Consider the following 22,029-nt stretch of genomic DNA (forward strand, 5'->3'; position numbering starts at 1 on the left):
CTAAATGGAGAGAAACTTGAAGCAATCCCACTAAAACCAGGGACTAGACAAGGCTGCCCACTCTCTCCCTACTTATTCAATATAGTTCTTGAAGCTCTAGCCAGAGCTATCAGAAAACAAAAGGAGATCAAGGGGATACAGATTGGAAAAGAAGAGGTCAAAATATCACTATTTGCAGATGATATGATAGTATATTTAAGTGATCCCAAAAGTTCCACCAGAGAACTACTAAAGCTGATAAACAACTTCAGCAAAGTGGCTGGGTATAAAATTAACTCAAATAATCCAGTAGCCTTCCTCTACACAAAAGAGGAACAAGCCGAGAAACAGATTATGGAAACAACACCCTTCATAATAGTCCCAAGTAATATAAAGTACCTCAGTGTGACTTTAACCAAGCAAGTAAAAGATCTGTACAATAATAACTTCAAGCCTCTGAGGAAAGAAATTGAAGAAGACCTCAGAAAATGGAAAGATCTCCCATGCTCATGGATTGGAAGGATTAATATAGACATTAATGGACATTAATAGCCATTTTACCAAAAGCGATCTACAGATTCAATGCAATCCCCATCAAAATACCAATCCAATTCTTCAAAGAGTTAGACAGAACAATTTGCAAATTCATCTGGAATAACAAAAAACCCAGGATAGCTAAAACTGTCCTCAACAATAAAAGGACTTCAGGGGGAATCACTATCCCTGAACTCAAGCAGTATTACAGAGCAATAGTGATAAAAACTGCATGGTATTGGTACAGAGACAGACAGATAGACCAATGGAATAGAATTGAAGACCCAGAAATGAACCCACACACCTATGGTCACTTGATTTTTGACAAAGGAGCCAAAACCATCCAACGGAAAAAAGATAGCATTTTCAGCAAATGGTGCTGGTTCAACGGGAGGTCAACATGTAGAAGAATGCAGATCGATCCATGCTTATCACCCTGTTCAAAGCTTAAGTCCAAGTGGATCAAGGACCTCCACATCAAACCAGATACACTCAAACTAATAGAGGAAAGAGTGGGGAAGCATCTCGAACACATGGGCACTGGAGAAAATTTCCTGAACAAAACACCAATGACTCATGCTCTAAGATCAAGAATCGACAAATGGGATCTCATAAAACTGCAAAGCTTCTGTAAGGCAAAGGACACTGTGGTTAGGACAAAATGGCAACCAACAGATTGGGAAAAGATCTTTACCAGTCCTACAACCGATAGAGGGCTTATATCCAAAATATAGAAAGAACTCAAGAAGTTAGACCTCAGGGAGACAAATAACCCTATTAAAAAATGGGGTTCAGAGCTAAAAAAGAATTCACAGCTGAGGAATGCCGAATGGCTGAGAAACACCTAAAGAAATGTTCAACATCTTTAGTCATAAGGGAAATGCAAATCAAAACAACCCTGAGATTTCACCTCACACCAGTGATAATGGCTAAGATCAAAAATTCTGGTGACAGCAGATGCTGGCGAGGATGCGGAGAAAGAGGAACCCTCCTCCATTGTTGGTGGGATTGCAGACTGGTACAACCATTCTGGAAATCAGTCTGGAGGTTCCTCAGAAAATTGGACATTGAACTGCCTGAGGATCCAGCTATACCTCTCTTGGGCATATACCCAAAAGATGCCCCAACATATAACAAAGACACATGCTCCACTATGTTCATAGCAGCCTTATTTATAATAGCCAGAAGCTGGAAAGAACCCAGATGCCCTTCAACAGAGGAATGGATACAGAAAATATGGTACATCTACACAATGGACTATTACTCTGCTGTCAAAAACAATGATTTTATGAAATTCATAGGCAGATGGTTGGAACTGGAAAATACCATCCTGCGTGAGGAAACCCAATCACAGAAAAACACACATGGTATGCACTCATTGATAAGTGCATTAGCCCAAATGCTTGAATTCCCCTAGATGCACACAACACATGAAACTCAAGACGAATTATCAAAATGCCAATGCTTCACTCCTTCTTTAAAAGTGGGAACAAGATAACCCTTGGCTGGGAATAGGGAGGCAAAGATTAAAACAGAGGCAGAAGGACCACCCATTCAGAGCCTGCCCCACATGTGGCCCATACATATACATCCACCCAATTAGACAAGATGGATGAAGCAAAGAACTGAAGGCTGACAGGAACCGGATGTAGATCTCTCCTGAGAGAAACAGCCAGAATATAGCAAATACATGGGAGTATGCCAGCAACAAGCCACTGAACTGAGTTCGGGACCCCTGTTGAAGGAATCAGAAAAAGGACTGGAAGAGCTTGAAGGGGCTTTAGACACCATAAGAACAACAATGCCAAGCAACCAGAGCTTCCAGGGACTAAGCCATTACCCAAAGACTATACATGGACTGACCCTGGACTCTAACCTCATAGAGAGCAATGAATAGCCTAGTAAGAGCACCAGTGGAAGGGGAAGCCCTTGGTCCTGAGAAGACTGAACCCCCCAGTGAATGTGACTGTTGGGGGGAGGGTGGTGTTGGGGGGAGGATGGGGAGGGGAATACCCATATACAAGGGGAGGGGGAGTGGTCAGGGTAATGTTGGCCCGGAAACCGGGAAAGGGAATAACATTCGAAATGTAAATAATAAATACTCAAGTTAATAAAAAAAAGAAATACTCAAGTTAATAAAAAAAAAGAAAGAAAGAAAGAAAAGAAGAGCATTTTTCTATCCTTAGGAGCTTCTAGTTAGAATAATGCTTCAGATCATGAGATGTCTTTTAGGCAGCAGTGGGTCTGAAGAGGTCAATGGTGTTTTCCAGTGCTGATTGTATTTGAACACGAAGATGGAGTATCCACCACTTGCTTTTCTACTGTACTAACATGACTCTATTTGGCACTACATTAAGAATTTTCCTAATACTTTAGGCAGTCTAAGGACAGGAGCAGATTGTGCTCTCTTTTGGAGGTACATGGATCCTTATCAAAGTTGGGGACTTATAATTTTTTGTACTTCACTGAGATGCTTGTATTTATTTTTTTGTGTTGTGGTATTAGCTATCATGATTGTATTGGGTTTTTTCCTAAGTCTTCATGGAAAACTATAGACATATAGTGTCAATGGTGGCTTGAAGTAGGGGATTCAGGAGAAGATAGCCAGAGTCTAAAACTGCTTAGGGTGTTTCTATCAACCTGATCTGTTGGATCCTAATGGAGAAGACTCAGCTAAAGAAGAAGCTATATAGGCTGATGCATTAGAGTTAAAAAATTACAGAGGATTGGGACCCTCTGAAAGGGCACATGAAATTAATCTGGCAGTCAGCTTCTACGGAGATTCTGTTTCTAATAACATTCACATTTAACCAATGGAAAAGACTCTGTTGAAGAAATATTTGGACACTCCTAAAGAGGATAATAAATAATTCAAAAGTATTCCATCTTGCTTCACCGGGATTTTGGAACTTTAAAACAAACTCTAATGGCCTGTAGTGAACATCATACGCATAGCATTATGTAGAGGTAGACAGCCAAATCAGGCTAATTTGTATAACAATTTGCCAATTGTACTTTGTTTTTTCATCCACAATTCTCTGCTTTCACTAATAACCTTAGTAAGTCACAAACCCATCCAGCCATCCACCTAACATGATTGTTTATCTGACTTTCCAGACACAAGTATTCTAGCAAATTACCTACATATGTAAAACGTAATTATCGGCAATCATGTTGCTGTTCGACTTGAAGGTACAGTTAAATATTAGAGTTAAAAGAACAATGTGTCACAAACCTACATGTCCTCATAAGTGGGTGCTATTCTCAGAACTCTGAGTGAGTCATGGCATTTTTTACTTCTTGTAATACACAGAGGATTGATCCTTTCAGACTTTTCTTGGTTCTTACAGATAATAGTTTAAGATGCACTTTGTCTGCCCTGTTTTCTGTGAGTGTTGCTGGAGAGTTTTTCTTTACTGGAGGATATATTCTGGAATGGAAAACATGACCATGGATATGGAAAGGACACTTTAGTGGTGGGGCTACAGAGTCAGAGTATTGATTCTTCTTCCTAAGCAGAGTATGTTCTGATTTTACCCACAATAAGCATACTCTGCACTGCACTTCGACTTTCCTAGGGATGGATAGAAAACTTGTCAACCACTTCAGAAATATCTGGTGACCCGTCCAGCAGGTCCAGTTATTCAGGGTCCCGAAGAGGCCTTCTACCTGTGTATCAAATGGGGGTGAAGAGAAGAAGGAGACCAAGCAAAAGTTCTATTGTCAAGGTCTCATTTATTGGGGCGAACGTTACAGCTTTTAAGGCTTTCAGGTAGGGGGAGTGTCCTTAGTGAAACACAAAGGATGGAGGGAGAAGGGCATCCCAGCACCAAGAGCAGAAGATGAAGAGGTCATGCGATAGAGACGCTGGAGACATCTGGTGTTTGCTCAGACTGAAACATCCTGTGAATGTTATCTTCCTGTGCCGTAAATTCATGGGAGAGGCTTTTGTCCAACACTCTCAAGACTTATGACAGTCATTTCAAGGTTGAACATCTGTGGCCATGCAGCCAAGAGTCATGTAGACACTTTGAGCCACAAAGCAGCCAGGCCCAAATCCAATACGGCTCCCTACAATCTGGTGTGCTTAGTCTAATTTTAATGTGAGTTTTGTAGGTAGATTCAGTCACATGTATACATTGGCTAATGGTGTGGATTTAGTTTCCCTACTTTACTCACTATCTGAAAACAGTGCTTTTACTCAGAAACGTGTAGGGAAGGTTCTGTCTTCCCTGGCTCTCAAAAATCCTCTGATTTTGTTTTTCCCTTTTTTGAACATCTGTGCATGTCCATGCATATCTCTTTATTAAAGACACCATATGCTAATGTATGCCATTAGGAAAGACTGGAGGAAAGTTCCAATACATAAAGAAACAGAAGTATCTTGACATCCATTAAAAGGACTGAACAGAAAAGACACAACATCATTTTGAACTACTCCAGATGATGAAGGAAACTAGGCTGGGAATGGACAGTCGAATCACATGGGTCTTTGTAGTTCTCTTCTTGTCTCTTACACATTTTCCTCAATAGCAAGAGCATAAGCCCTAGGGAGAGAAGGAATATGTCAAAATATTTTTCTCATCTAGTCAAAAGTACTTCATTTCAGAGAAAACATATATTTGCTATTCTATTTGTCTGACACATTAACATTCCCTTTTGTGAATTGGAATCAATTCCTGGTAGACGGCCTTTGAATGCATTGAGCTCTGCTTGCTTCTGAATTCTAATTATGGGATCTCAAGTTACACAGAGTCATTTGTACCTGAAATTGTATCTTTATTAATATACATTCCCTGAAAAAATTAGATTGTACTGCTATAGCTGAAATTTCTCTACTCATAATATATTATTTGAAAATTTTTATTTTTATATTTATTTCTGCACAGAGTACATGAAATGGTTTTCTTTATGAGTCCATTGCAGATGACTCTGTTGAAGAGATGATATGAACTTTCATGGAAGTATTCTATAGCCTAATCATATAAAGAGCCATGATGCAATTTCCCAGCACTAGTCCTATGGAAAATCAGGTTTATGTTTGGTTCCAGATCCTTGCGCATGTATATTCTCAGACATTCAACTCCAAAAATTATGTTTCAGCATAATGGGCTCACTCTTTAACATTGCTTGAGTACAAATTGCAGTTTTCACGAACACAAAGACAAATCTTCCATCATTTACTTTTTCAGGTGGTTTGGTTGCAATGCTTTCTTGTGTCTTTCACTAAAATGTTGTGATACATCAGAAAGTCATCATGGATCACATGTATATCACTCCTATACTGTTGACTATGGTAGATTAATTGTACAAAATGATTGCCCTGGATCTTAAGAGAAAAACACTTATTTATTTTAGTAGAACAAAGAACATATAGTACTTAGAAAAATTTCTAACATTGTTTAAGGTTGAGAAATTTCTGGGCCAGATACTATTTGCGTATTTTACTTTGGGGGTAAAAAATGATTTCAATTAAATATTAATATTGAGTTTCCAGCAAGGATGAGGATGTGGCAGACTGCATCCTGAGAGGTGACTTTTCAAAGGTCTGCTCTGGGCCTGTGTCTTAACTGCATTCATCACTCATATATGCAAAATAGCTCTATGATTTAGAATGGTCAAAAAACCAGTGGGAGAGCCTCCAACAGATGAAGCTTCTGCATCACTAGTCACTTCATAATCTCCAAGCCCGGAAATCACAGAATTCCTTGGATGATTTTTGTTTCTCATGTTTCATTTTTAAAATGTAAACAGGCCATAATATCATACATCCAGTGAACAAACTAGACTGCTTTTAGGCTTGATTTCTTTCCTTGACAACAAAGTATAAGAGAATATTGGTGATTTCCTTGCCTCTGAGTGGTCAAAAGCACCAACAGGTTGTTGGCCTGTGCTGCTACATGTGAGGTGAGAGAATGGCTTTTAGCATAATTTTCTGTTTGCTTTTTGGTTTCTAATTTTCTATTCTTGTTTTTGACTTCATATGGTTATATGATGATATATGATCTTATTACAGCTAATTGCAATTTGGAAAGTCTACTCTTTAGTGTTCATATTGACTGTTCTTTAAAGCTTGTTTTATAAATGTATATTTTATAAAAGAGAATTCGATTAACAACTCTTTACTTTTGAGACAATTTTCTTTTCAATGTGATGTTTCACTGCTATACACGCAGAACTCATAAGCAGAGATTCATCTCTGTAAATCCTAAGCAACCTAGGTCATATATTGAAGGCAGCAAAAGATAGATAGTAAAATGATATGTGTTTTGGTTTATAGTGTGATTTGCTCCACAGACACATACTTTAGGACATGATCAGTAACATACTATATCATTCTACTATATATCATCTAACACCTAATATTAATCTGGACATACAAAATTTTTACTTGTCCTGTGGAAATTATTGAGAAATATGTCATCGAGAAATTAATGCCTGCTTATGAGTCAGTTCATACAATGTTTAGGTTTGTGATTCTGGAGCAATTTGCTCATGATGAATTTTTTTCAAGTTCCATCCATTTGTTTAAACTTTCATGGTATCATATTTTTATCAGCTGTTAAATACTGTTTTGTGTAAATGCAACTTACTGTCTTTATACACTATTCTGTTCAGAAACACATAGATTGTCTTGAGTCCTATGCCAAAAATGTCAACTCCTGACACCATCTTGAGAGAGAGTAATGTATGTTAGATGACCCAAAAAAGGAGACTAGACTCAAAACCGTATGGCAAAAATAAGTGAATGAAATAATTTGTAATGTCACTTTCTTATATTTATAGATTGGAGCTTCATCAAATTATCATTATAGAGGCATCACCCAGCAACTGATGTACTTAGATTAAGAGAGAACTATACCCAAACATTAGGCAGAGTTTATTGAATTCTGCTGAAGAGAAGGCAAGATTTTAGGAGGCAGAGATTTCGAGGACATGGCTACCAAACCCACAGATTCAACAAGCCTCACAGTGGCCCACTGAGACTTTCCAAACAAGCAGGGCATAGGATTGCACATACAATTTCTAATTATGTGTTATAGTTGTGTAGTTTGTGTTTATGTGTGTCTCCTAACACAGGAATCAGGAAATGTTCCTGGTGATTTTGCTTCCATTTTTGTATCTTTGACCTCCTACTAGAATTTGTGCCTAGGCTCAATGTGAAGGCATATGCCTAGCTTCATTGCAACTTGATTGATACCTTTGAAATACTTAACATTTTCTAAAAGTATAATAAAAGTATGAATGGAGATGTTGGTGGTTTGCATGGTTGGGAAGATATGGAAATGGAATATAATATGAGAGAATATGCTAAAAAGTTAACATCTAGGGATATATTAGTTAGCTCTGTGTGATGGTAGCTTTAGTGTAAAAATTTGACAAGAAAAGCACAGGGGAGAACATATCCTTTTTTAGCTCAGCTTATGGGGTTTGTACAGTTGACCTTTTTTAAAGAGCAATCTATTTAGATTTCTATGTCATTACTTGATGAAAAGAAATCAAATTATCTTTGGTCCTGACCTTGTTCTAGAAAGTTCTTGATGGGACTATTGTGCTGGTTTTTTTGTTAAGTGTGTATTGATACACCACAGGAAAAAGGAAAAAAAACACCTTCTGCAAGTCGTACTCTGACTTCCCAATGGAATCTTGGCAAGTGTTTGTCCACATACATGTGGATGTGCGCACACAGGCAAAAATAATGTATTCTAGAAATAATATATGTTAAATCAAATTTTAAAAATTACCTAATTGTTCTGCTCTGAAAAGAGTGGATTGGTTCCTTGATTTTTATTGTTATATTTTTGTTTAAATCATCCTGCTATCCATTCCCAATAGTTATGATGAAAAACAGCGTCACAGAAGCCAATGAGGAGAGCCCCAGTGTGAACTCTGTCTTCCTACATGCTAAGCATTAACTCTGTCAACTGACCTATGCCAACTCTACTACAATTTCCTGTGCCACCATTTATTTTTTTCTTTCTTCTAACTGAATCTCACTAACTTTCAGAGGCGTATATCCTATCATGCTTTGGTTTACTTGATGCAAAGAAGATAACATCATACTAAGAATAAGAATTTTCTCTTTTGTTGCTTACACTACTTTATTATGTCTGCCAACAGTTTTTCACTGCTCCCACCACCATCATGGTTGCATTGTATGTTTGCTATGGCATATTGTGGCAAATTTTAAAATCATGGTTTTTATGACTGTACCCCTAACAAAAATCCCACATTGGACCCAAACCTGCCTACTCTTCCTCGTTGTCCTTACAGGCACTTGTATGTGGTGAAGCAGGTTATCTTTCCTCCTGTTCATTCATCCTGGTGAGCATTCTCAGGACTACATAATTCCTTTTGGTGATAAGTAGGAACATTTTGAAGACAAGATGCAACATTCCTAAACAGACTTTGAGACAAAAGTTCCCCAAGGTGTAAGAGCTTAGCTATTTCCATTCAAGCCTAGAAAATTCACTGGATTTGGAATATGGAGCTTCTCAATGGCATATTTGTGTAAGTTATCTTGGAAAGGGAATTTTAAATTCTCATCAACACACCAAGTTGATTAAAAACAGTCAAAGACCATTCCTGATGTTGTCAGTTGTTCCTTTTCTGATAATCCTGTTGAATTTTGAGAGTCATTGTCATTCTGTGTGATGTCTCAAGTGTTATAACTACAGCAAGAGTTCTTCTAATTTTCAGACAATGCCTGTTGGATACATCCATGTATATATTGGGATGATTCCTGATTCTATTTTGCAGAAAGAATTTGGAGTTTTCAGAGAAGAGAGTGGGGCAGAAGAAAGCTTAAATTACAACTCAGTGTAAACCAACAAGAAAAAATGGACCAGGAAAGGATGAGTGATTGCTGAGTAGGAATATGGTGCTTCCCAAAGGAGAGTTCCTTGAGATGGGCATTCTAATCCTGAGGCATGACAATTTCAGATATTGGGTAGCAAAGGAACATTCCTCCTTACCATAATCTGTGACAGTCAAGGATTGAAGAATATTAGTTTGCCTATTTTCAAAGCCAAGAGGTGACAATTCAAAGCTATTTTGTTGCCCATTTTGCCTCTTTCTTTAACCAGACCCTGGGGGTGTAATTGGGAATAAAGATTCCATAAGAATATAGAAAAATGTCTAGTGCAGACAAGAAACTATCACAGACAATGAACAAAAAAAACCACAGAAACCTTTTGGTCAATTCTATGTTGCTTTTGTAATTTAGTGATATAAATCGATTGGTGTGTAGACCATGCACTTCCTTTGCCTGACTTTTTAAACAATATTTATGGCCCTAGAATGAGAAATCATGAGATCACTCTCTTTATAACCCTAGCTTCAGAAATCATGCCTTGAAACTTCTGAAGAAAAGTTATTTATGGTGCAGTTAGAAATAAGCTTGATGAGATATTTCTGTGATTATCTGCAGGGGAGAAGAGGAAATTTGAAGCTTCTTATATAAACACTTCTTGGCAGGGACATATAAGAACATAAATTCACAAAGCAAGCAGATCAAGCCTGGGCCTATACCTTTGGGGGAGTGAGGCATGTTCTTTTTCTGTTGGAAATTAGGTTTATGTGTTGACCTTCTATGCCTCCATGAATTGTAAGTTCAGTTGTACTTTTCTACTTACAGAGGCTGATGAACAACCACTGTATTCCATAAATTTCCTCACCAGCAGCAGTAGAAGAAAGAAATGGAGTGACTGACAACATACTTACAGTGTGTTCCTGTGCTAAGCTCATGTTCCTAAAGGCATCTCACAGTGAAGGAAGAATGAGAAGCTTGGGCAAGAGTAATACCAGAAATAAAACCTGATTTATCCAAATGAATACAAGAGCCTGGGTACTGAATGCAGAACTCAGTGCTTGAGGCAATGGAATTTGTTTTTCTATGATGCATTCTGAAATAACCTTTTCTTATGAGGTCTGTGAGATTCTAGTTGGTGTGACTGGTGGTGACTTTTTCCTTCCTTCTAGGTGCTTGGTAACAAAAGGCTTTGTTAGCAGTTCTAGAAAACTCTTCACACATCATTTCACTACTTGACATATAGTCCCCAGGTCATTACCATTCCTCTTGTTCCCTGTGCCTTATGCTCTGAGATAATATTGATTCATGCATGTTTTACCATATACAATTCTGTATTTTGTTCTCTCTCTTTCTCTGTCTTTTTCTGTTACTCTCTTTCCTTCTGTTTCATGTGAGTGTGATTGTTTGTATTTGCCATGTTTTTTACATTCTTTCTTTCCTTCATCCTGTATCTTTTTCTTCCCTCTGTATTTCTGCATACACATTTGTGTCTTTTTGTATCCTTCTAATATGCGGGAACTAAACTCCTCCTTTTCTTTCTAAGGATATGTATCTGTCATTCTTTCAAGGTGAGGCCAGTGCTGACATCTGGGGTCCACTTTAAGTACCATTTCTTTTGACGTATGTGGTCTGGATGCATACTGGAATCCAATGAACATTATAGGAAGCTATCATGATGTGTGTCCTTATTCCCAGAATTTGGTACAATGTCTGACTCTGAAGAAATGATTACACCAGACTTAGAATTTTTGTTTGATGTTTGGAGAAAAGTCAGGTTTTTGGTACACTAAGATATGTGGCACAGGTTCCATAGAGTGTAACATGCTTAACTGTTCCTCCAGGCCTGATGAGTGAGCTCTTATAGTCAAGCTAACCTCAGGCTGGAATCCAAGACACTGCTGGCCTACTGCCAAGATAAAAAACTTTTAAAACTGCCAAGATGTCTCAGTACACAGAATCCAGAATTTGGCAATGCCTGAGCTATGGTTGTTCTGAACATGGGTTGAGTTCATGTGAACATATAATCACAAGTTTATAGGATTATTATTGTATGGTAGTGTTCTAAAACAAGACAAATCCTTCTTATGAGAAACAGAATGTAAATCAAAGTTAATTCATATTGGACCACGGAACATGAAAAATGATAACACGCAGGCCTCAGAAGATCATAAGTACTTCCCCCCCAAAAAGCACTCAATGCGATAAAGAATGAAAGTGGCTTCTCCAAAGAAACTCCTCTCAAGTTTCCCACCTAGTCACGGAATAGGCATTTCTTCCTTTCTTACTACACTATAGAATTTGTGGGTTTGATAAGCTTCTAGGACTGTCTTATTATGTTAAGTGAGTGATGTGCCTTCATTGTGATTAACAGGTAAAACCTCAGATGTTGTGAGATTGCTTACAAAATTTTTATCGCATGTCAAAAAATTGTTATATTTCTTTCATTCCATCTCTTGGGTAGTGAGGCATACATACAGCTGTTGGATACCACACATATGAATTATTAAAAAATTCATTCAAAACACATACATATCACAGCACAAAATACAAAACATGCAATCTCTATTCCCATCATAAAAAATTGAATATAGGAAAATTAATAACAAGTGCAAAACTATACTTTTATTAAGAAATGATCAAGCTTCCTGGTTGCTGCCGCTGCAGAGAGCCCCTGGGCAGCACCCCACGAGCGAACCTGAGCCTCGGGACCACAGGTAAGACCAAATTTTCTGCTGCAAGAAAGCTGCCTGGTGAGCTTGGGACACACGGAAGCAGAATTTCTCTAGGACCAGGCACGTTCTGTGTTTACCGGAAGTCCCACACCCGCGGATCCCGGCCCGCAGCAGCTCTCTGCTCCCAGACCCGGTGAGAGAGAGACCCAACCGCCTGGTCAGGTGGGCACTCCTGAGGCTGCAGAGCGGAAGAGACCACCAACACTGCTCACCCCTGCCCACATCCCTGGCCCAAGAGGAAACTGTATAAGGCCTCTGGGCTCCCGTGGGGAAGGGCCCAGGAGCGGCAGGACACCTGCCTGAGACACCGCCAGAACCTGAAAGAATCAGACCAGATAAACAGTTCTCTGCACCCAAATCCTGTGGGAGGGAGAGCTAAACCTTCAGAGAGGCAGACAAGTCTGGGAAACCAGAAGAGACTGCTCCCTGCACACACATCTCGGACGCCAGAGGAAAAAGCCAAAGACCATCTGGAACCCTGGTGCACTGAAGCTCCCGGAAGGGGCGGCACAGGTCTTCCTGGTTGCTGCCGCTGCAGAGAGCCCCTGGACAGCACCCCATGAGCGAACCTGAGCCTCGGGACCACAGGTAAGACCAACTTTTCTGCTGCAAGAAAGCTGCCTGGTGAACTCAAGACACAGGCCCACAGGAACAGCTGAAGACCTGTAGAGAGGAAAAACTACACGCCCGAAAGCAGAACACTCTGTCCCCATAACTGACTGAAAGAGAGGAAAACAGGTCTACAGCACTCCTGACACACAGGCTTATAGGACAGTCTAGCCACTGTCAGAAATAGCAGAACAAAGTAACACTAGAGATAATCTGATGGCGAGAGACAAGCGCAGGAACCCAAGCAACAGAAACCAAGACTACATGCCATCATCGGAGCCCAATTCTCCCACCAAAACAAACATGGAATATCCAAACACACCAGAAAAGCAAGATCTAGTTTCAAAATCATATTTGATCATGATGCTGGAGGACATCAAGAAAGACATGAACACACTTAGGGAAACACAGGAAAACATTAATAAACAAGTAGAAGCCTACAGAGAGGAATCGCAAAAATCCCTGAAAGAATTCCAGGAAAACACAATCAAACAGTTGAAGGAATTAAAAATGGAAATAGAAGCAATCAAGAAAGAACACATGGAAACAACCCTGGATATAGAAAACCAAAAGAAGAGACAAGGATCTGTAGATACAAGCTTCACCAACAGAATACAAGAGATGGAAGAGAGAATCTCAGGAGCAGAAGATTCCATAGAAATCATTGACTCAACTGTCAAAGATAATGTAAAGCGGAAAAAGCTACTGGTCCAAAACATACAGGAAATCCAGGACTCAATGAGAAGATCAAACCTACGGATAATAGGTATAGAAGAGAGTGAAGACTCCCAGCTCAAAGGACCAGTAGATATCTTCAACAAAATCATAGAAGAAAACTTCCCTAACATAAAAAAAGAGATACCCATAGACATACAAGAAGCCTACAGAACTCCAAATAGATTGGACCAGAAAAGAAACACTTCCTGTCACATAATTGTCAAAACACTAAACGCACAAAATAAAGAAAGAATATTAAAAGCAGTAAGGGAAAAAGGTCAAGTAACATATAAAGGGAGACCTATCAGAATCACACCAGACTTCTCGCCAGAAACTATGAAGGCCAGAAGATCCTGGACTGATGTCATACAGACCCTAAGAGAACACAAATGCCAGCCCAGGTTACTGTATCCAGCAAAACTCTCAATTAACATTGATGGAGAAACCAAGATATTCCATGACAAAACCAAATTTACACAATATCTTTCTACAAATCCAGCACTACAAAGGATAATAAATGGTAAAGCCCAACATAAGGAGGCAAGCTATACCCTAGAAGAAGCAAGAAACTAATCGTCTTGGCAACAAAACAAAGAGAATGAAAGCACACAAACATAACCTCACATACAAATATGAATATTAAGGGAAACAATAATCACTATTACTTAATATCTCTCAATATCAATGGCCTCAATTCCCCAATAAAAAGACATAGATTAACAAACTGGATACGCAACGAGGACCCTGCATTCTGCTGCCTACAGGAAACACACCTCAGAGACAAAGACAGACATTACCTCAGAGTGAAAGGCTGGAAAACAACTTTCCAAGCAAATGGTCAGAAGAAGCAAGCTGGAGTAGCCATTCTAATATCAAATAAAATCAATTTCCAACTAAAAGTCATCAAAAAAGATAAGGAAGGACACTTCATATTCATCAAAGGAAAAATCCACCAAGATGAACTCTCAATCCTAAACATCTATGTCCCAAATACAAGGGCACCTACATATGTAAAAGAAACCTTACTAAAGCTCAAAACACACATTGCACCTCACACAATAATAGTGGGAGATTTCAACACCCCACTCTCATCAATGGACAGATCATGGAAACAGAAATTAAACAGTGATGTCGACAGACTAAGAGAAGTCATGAGCCAAATGGACTTAATGGATATTTATAGAACATTCTATCCTAAAGCAAAAGGATATACATTCTTCTCAGCTCCTCATGGTACTTTCTCCAAAATTGACCATATAATTGGTCAAAAAACGGGCCTCAACAGGTACAGAAAGATAGAAATAATCCCATGCGTGCTATCGGACCACCACGGCCTAAAACTGGTCTTCAATAACAATAAGGGAAGAATGCCCACATATACGTGGAAATTGAACAATGCTCTACTCAATGATAACCTGGTCAAGGAAGAAATAAAGAAAGAAATTAAAAACTTTTTAGAATTTAATGAAAATGAAGATACAACATACTCAAACTTATGGGACACAATGAAAGCTGTGCTAAGAGGAAAACTCATAGTGCTGAGTGCCTGCAGAAAGAAACAGGAAAGAGCATATGTCAGCAGCTTGACAGCACACCTAAAAGCTCTAGAACAAAAAGAAGCAAATACACCCAGGAGGAGTAGAAGGCAGGAAATAATCAAACTCAGAGCTGAAATCAACCAAGTAGAAACAAAAAGGACCATAGAAAGGATCAACAGAACCAAAAGTTGGTTCTTTGAGACAATCAACAAGATAGATAAACCCTTAGCCAGACTAACGAGAGGACACAGAGAGTGCGTCCAAATTAACAAAATCAGAAATGAAAAGGGAGACATAACTACAGATTCAGAGGAAATTCAAAAAATCATCAGATCTTACTATAAAAACCTATATTCAACAAAATTTGAAAATCTTCAGGAAATGGACATTTTCCTAGACAGATACCAGGTATCGAAGTTAAATCAGGAACAGATAAACCAGTTAAACAACCCCATAACTCCTAAGGAAATAGAAGCAGTCATTAAAGGTCTCCCAACCAAAAAGAGCCCAGGTCCAGACGGGTTTAGTGCAGAATTCTATCAAACCTTCATAGAAGACCTCATACCAGTATTATCCAAACTATTCCACAAAATTGAAACAGATGGAGCCTATCGAATTCCTTCTACGAAGCCACAATTACTCTTATACCTAAACCACACAAAGACACAACAAAGAAAGAGAACTTCAGACCAATTTCCCTTATGAATATCGACGCAAAAATACTCAATAAAATTCTGGCAAACCGAATTCAAGAGCACATCAAAACAATCATCCACCATGATCAAGTAGGCTTCATCCCAGGCATGCAGGGATGGTTTAATATACGGAAAACCATCAATGTGATCCATCATATAAACAAACTGAAAGAACAGAACCACATGATCATTTCATTAGATGCTGAGAAAGCATTTGACAAAATTCAACACCCCTTCATGATAAAAGTCCTGGAAAGAATAGGAATTCAAGGCCCATACCTAAACATAGTAAAAGCCATATACAGCAAACCAGTTGCTAACATTAAACTAAATGGAGAGAAACTTGAAGCAATCCCACTAAAATCAGGGACTAGACAAGGCTGCCCACTCTCTCCCTACTTATTCAATATAGTTCTTGAAGTTCTAGCCAGAGCAATCAGACAACAAAAGGAGATCAAAGGGATACAGATCGGAAAAGAAGAGGTCAAAATATCACTATTTGCAGATGATATGATAGTATATTTAAGTGATCCCAAAAGTTCCACCAGAGAACTACTAAAGCTGATAAACAACTTCAGCAAAGTGGCTGGGTATAAAATTAACTCAAATAAATCAGTTGCCTTCCTCTACACAAAAGAGAAACAAGCCGAGAAGGAAATTAGGGAAACGACACCCTTCATAATAGACCCAAATAATATAAAGTACCTCGGTTTGACTTTAACCAAGCAAGTAAAAGATCTGTACAATAAGAACTTCAAGACACTGAAGAAAGAAATTGAAGAAGACCTCAGAAGATGGAAAGATCTCCCATGCTCTTTCTGTACCTGTTGAGGCCCGTTTTTTGACCAATTATGTGGTCAATTTTGGAGAAAGTACCATGAGGAGCTGAGAAGAAGGTATATCCTTTTGCTTTAGGATAGAATGTTCTATAAATATCCGTTAAGTCCATTTGGCTCATGACTTCTCTTACTCTGTCGACATCACTGTTTAATTTCTGTTTCCATGATCTGTCCATTGATGAGAGTGGGGTGTTGAAATCTCCCACTATTATTGTGTGAGGTGCGATGTGTGTTTTGAGCTTTAGTAAGGTTTCTTTTACATATGTAGGTGCCCTTGTATTTGGGGCATAGATATTGAGGATTGAGAGTTCATCTTGGTGGATTTTTCCTTTGATGAATATGAAGTGTCCTTCCTTATCTTTTTTGATGACTTTTAGTTGGAAATTGATTTTATTTGATATTAGAATGGCTACTCCAGCTTGCTTCTTCTGACCATTTGCTTGGAAAGTTGTTTTCCAGCCTTTCACTCTGAGGTAGTGTCTGTCTTTGTCTCTGAGGTGTGTTTCCTGTAGGCAGCAGAATGCAGGGTCCTCGTTGCGTATCCAGTTTGTTAATCTATTTCTTTTTATTGGGGAGTTGAGGCCATTGATGTTGAGAGATATTAAGGAATAGTGATTATTGCTTCTCGTTATATCCATATTTGGATGTGAGGTTATGTTTGTGTGCTTTCATTCTCTTTGTTTTGTTGCCAAGACGATTAGTTTCTTGCTTCTTCTAGGGTATAGCTTGCCTCCTTATGTTGGGCTTTACCATTTATTATCCTTTGTAGTGCTGGATTTGTAGAAAGATATTGTGTAAATTTGGTTTTGTCATGGAATATCTTGGTTTCTCCATCTATGTTAATTGAGAGTTTTGCAGGATACAGTAACCTGGGCTGGCATTTGTGTTCTCTTAGGGTCTGTATGACATCTGTTCAGGATCTTCTGGCCTTCATAGTTTCTGGCGAGAAGTCTGGTGTGATTCTGATAGGTCTGCCTTTATATGTTACTTGACCTTTTTCCCTTACTGCTTTTAATATTCTTTCTTTATTTTGTGCATTTTGTGTTTTGACAATTATGTGACGGGAGGTGTTTCTTTTCTGGTCCAATCTATTTGGAGTTCTGTAGGTTTCTTGTATGCCTATGGGTATCTCTTTTTTTAGGTTAGGGAAGTTTTCTTCTATGATTTTGTTGAAGATATTTACTGGTCCTTTGAGCTGGGAGTCTTCACTCTCTTCTATACCTATTATCCGTAGGTTTGATCTTCTCATTGAGTCCTGGATTTCCTGTATGTTTTGGCCCAGTACCTTTTTCCGCTTTACATTATCTTTGACAGTTGAGTCAATGATTTCTATGGAATCTTCTGCTCCCGCTTTTCATGATTTCTTGTCCATAAGCCCCCTATCTCCTCACCCTCCTCTTCTTCATTAAGGGTGTTACCCTTCTCATCCATCCCCCTTACTGTTCCCACCCTGACATTCCCTGGCACTGGACCTCCAACCTTGGCAGGACAAATAGCTTCTCCTTCCATTGGTCCCCAACAAGGCTGTCCTCTGCTACATATGCAGTTGGAGCCATGGGTCAGTCCATGTATAGTCTTAGGGTAGGTATTTAGTCCCTGGGAGCCCTGGCTGGTTGGCATTTTTGTTCTTATGGGGTTACAGCCTCTTCAGCTCTTTCAATCCTTTCTCTAATTTCTCCAATGGGGACCCTGCTTTCAGTTCCATACTTTGCCCCTATCATTCCCCTCTGTATTTGACATGCTCTAGTTGTGTCTACATCCGGTTCCTCTCAGCATACACTTCTTATCTTCATCAATCTTACCAAGTTTTGTGGCTGTATATATATGGGCCACATGTGGGGAAGGCTGATTGGTCATTCCTACAGTCTCTGCTCCAATTCTTGCCTCCATATCCCCTCCTAAGAATAGTCTTGTTCCCCACTTTAAGAAGGAGTGAAGCATCTGCACTTTGGTCATCATTCTTCTGCAGTCTCATGTAGTCTGTGGATTGTATCTTGTGTATTCAGAGCTTTTGAGCTAATATTCACTTGTCAATGAGTGCATACCAAGTGTGTTTTTCTGTGATTCAGTAACCTCACTCAAGATGATATTTTTTAGTTCATTCCATTTGCTTATGAATTTCATGAAGTCGTTTTTGATAGCTGAGTAGTATTCCATTGTGTAGATATACCACATTTTTTGAATCCATGCCTCTGTTGCAGCACATCTGGGTTCTTTCCAGCTTCTGGCTCTATAAATAAGGCTGCTATGAACATAGTGGAGGATGTGTCTTTGCTTTAGGTTGGAGCATCTTTTGGGTTTATGCCCAAGAGTGGTATAACTGGGTCCTCAGATAATGGAATGTCACATTTTCTGAGAAACTTCCAGACTGTTTTCCAGAGTGGTTGTAAGAGTTTACAGTCCCATCAACAATGGATGAGTGTTCCTCTTTCTCGACATTCTTGCCAGAATCTGTTTTCACCTGAGATTTTAATCTTAGCCATTCTAACTTGTATGAGGTGGAAACTCAGGGTTGTTTTGATTTCCATTTCCCTGATGACTAAGGATGTTTAAAATTTCTTTAGGTACTTCTCAGCCATTTGCTATTCTTCAGTAAAGAAATATTTTTAGCTCTGTATCTCATTTTTAATAGAGTTATATCATGCTCTGTAATCTAATTCTGGAGTTTTTAGACTATTCGATATTAGCTCTCCATTTGATGTATGATTGTTAAAGATTCTTTCCAAATCACTAGGTTTTGGGTTTTTCCTAAGGACAGTGTCCTTTTTCTTACAGAGGCTTTTCAGTTTTATGAGGTCACATTTGTCAATTATTGATCTCAGAGCTAAAGCCATTGGTGTTTTGTTCAGAAAATTTCCCCTAGTGCCCATGTATTTGAGGCTCTTTCCCCGTTTTTATTCTACTAGTTAGAGAGTATCTGTTTTTGTTGTTGCTGTTGTTGTTGTTGTTTTTGTTGTTGTTGTTGTTGTTGATATTGTTGTTTTATGTTTTGGTTTTTTGATTTTTTGTTGTTTTGTTTTGTTTTTTGTTTTTTTTTTTTTGGTTTTGTTTTTGAGGTTCTAGACCAGCTTGGACTTAACCTTTGTACAGGGCAATAAAAATGGATCAATTTACTTTCTTCTATTGCCTTCCAGTTGAAAAACACCATTTGTTGAATAGACAATTTTTTTCCCTTCTGGATGATTTCATATACTTTCTCAAAGATCGAAAAACCCTCGGTTTGAGTTTTCAGTTCTAGGACTTCAATTATAGTCCTTTGATCTATGTGCCTGTTTCTTTACCAATATCATACAGTTTTTAATCATTATTGTTCTGCAAGACTGCCTGAGGTCAGGGATGGTGATTCTGCAAAAAGTACTTTTATCATTGAGGATAATTTTTCCTGTCTTTTTTTTTCTTCAAAATAAATTTGCAAAGTGCTCTTTCTAACTCTATGAAGAATTGAGTGGAATTTTGATGGTGATTGCATTCAATCTGTTGACTGCTTCTGGCAAAATGGCCATTTTTACTAAATTAATTCTGGCAATCCATAACCATGGGAGTTCTTCCCATCTTCTGAGATCATCTTCAAATTCTTTCTTAAGGTACTTCAAATTCTTGTTATACAGATTTTTCATGTCTCTGGTTTGAGTCATGCCAATGTATTTTTATGTACATTGTGACTACTGTGAAGGTGAAGGAAGTCCTTTAATTTCTTTCTCAGGGTATTTATCCTTTGTGTAATAGAATGCTACTGATTTGTTTGAGTTAAAGATATTCACAGTCACTTTTCCTAAATTGTTTTTCAGACTTGTACATTTCTGGTGGGACTTTTAGGGTCAACTAAATATACTATTATACCATCTGCCAATCGTGACAATTTTGTTTCTTCCTTTCCCATCATTATATATTTAACTTCCTTTTCTTAACTAATTGTTCTGCATAGGAATTTAACTACTATACAGAATAAGTAAGGAGAGAGTTAGAAACCTTTTGTCATTCCTTATTTTACAGTTATTGCTTCAAGTTTCCCTACATTTAGTTTGATATTGGCTACTGGTTGGCTGTATATTACTATTTTTATGTATGTGCATTGGGTTCCTGATCATTACAAAATGTTTAAGGGGAATTTTTGTTGAATTTTGTCAAATAATTTGTAAGCATCTAATGATATGATCACGTGATTAATTTTATTGTATTTTTTGTCTTTGAGTTTTTTATATAGTGGGATGTGGTTGTGGATTTCTATATATTGAACCGTCCTGTCATCACTGGGATGAAGCAACTTGATCATGAAGGATGATCATTTTGATGTGCTCTTGGTCTTTGAATGTGAGAACTTTGTTGACTACTTTTGTATTCTTGTTCATAGGGAAATTAGTCTGAAGTACTGTTTTTGTGTTAGGTCTTTGTGTGGTTTAGACATAAGCATAATTGTGGCTTCATTGAACGAATTTGGTAGAGTTCCTTCTCTTCCTATTTTGTGTAATAATTTGAATAGTATGTTATGAGGTCTTTTATGAAGGTCTGATAGTATTCTGCAAATAAATCAATTTTGTCCTGTGCTTTTGTGAATGTGAAACTTTTAATAATTGTTTCTCTTCTTTTAACAGTTGTGAGAATATTCACATGGTTTATATGATCCGGATTTAATTTTGGTACCTGGTATCTGTCTAGAATTTAGCACATTTTATTGAGATTTTCCATTTTTGTTCAACATAGGATTATGTAGAAGGATCTGGTGTTATTTTTTTAATATCTTCAGATTCTGATCCGTCCATCTACAATTCTGATATTGTTAATTTGGATACACACTCTGAGCCCTCTGGTTTGTGCAGCTAAGGGTTTATCTATCTTTTTGATTTTCTCAAAGAATCAACTAATCCCTGATTTTGTTGATTCTTTGTATAGTCCATTTGTTTCCACGTGGTTGATTTCAGTCTTGAGTTTGTTTAATTCCTGCCTTCTACTCCTCCTCCTTGGTGAAGTTTTTCCTTTGATGACTATAAACTGACCTTGATTACCCTTTGTTAATTTTTGTTTTAAAGACTATTTTAATCCATATTAGAATAGTACTCCAGATTGTTTCCTGGATCGTGTGCTGGAAAACATGTTTTCAGCATTTTTCTCTGAAGTAGTATTTGTATTTCTCAGTGAGGTGTTTCCTGTATGAAGCAACACACTTGTTACTTTTTTCGTATTCAGTCTGTCAGACTACTTCTTTTTATTAGGGAATAGAGTCAGTAGATGTTCAAAAATATTAGAAACCAATAATTGGATTTTTTTCTTTTTGTTGTTGTTGCTGTTGTGGTTGTTGGTGTTGTTGCTGTTGTGGTTAGACATGAAATTATGTTTATGTGTTAAGTGAAATTAGATTACATTCTTGATTTTGCAGAGAATTATTTCTCCCCTTGTGTTAGAATTTTCATTCCATTATCTTTTGTAGAGCTGGATTTTTGAAAAGATTGTATAAATTTGGTTTCACATGGCATATCCTGGTTTCTCCATCTACGTTATTTGAGATTTTTGCTAGAGCTATTTGTCTGGACTAACATTTTTGTTCACTCAGGGTCTGTATGGCATCTGCCCAGGCTC

General features: G+C 38.1%; 1 pseudogene; it reads left to right on the plus strand.

Annotated features, from left to right (window-relative positions):
* Positions 1–22,029, plus strand: part of LOC134486030 (nidogen-2-like) — an 809,359-nt pseudogene that overhangs the window by 307,784 nt on the left and 479,546 nt on the right.

This window comes from Rattus norvegicus, chromosome 3 (assembly GCF_036323735.1).
Source record: "Rattus norvegicus strain BN/NHsdMcwi chromosome 3, GRCr8, whole genome shotgun sequence".
NCBI classification, from domain to species: domain Eukaryota; kingdom Metazoa; phylum Chordata; class Mammalia; order Rodentia; family Muridae; genus Rattus; species Rattus norvegicus.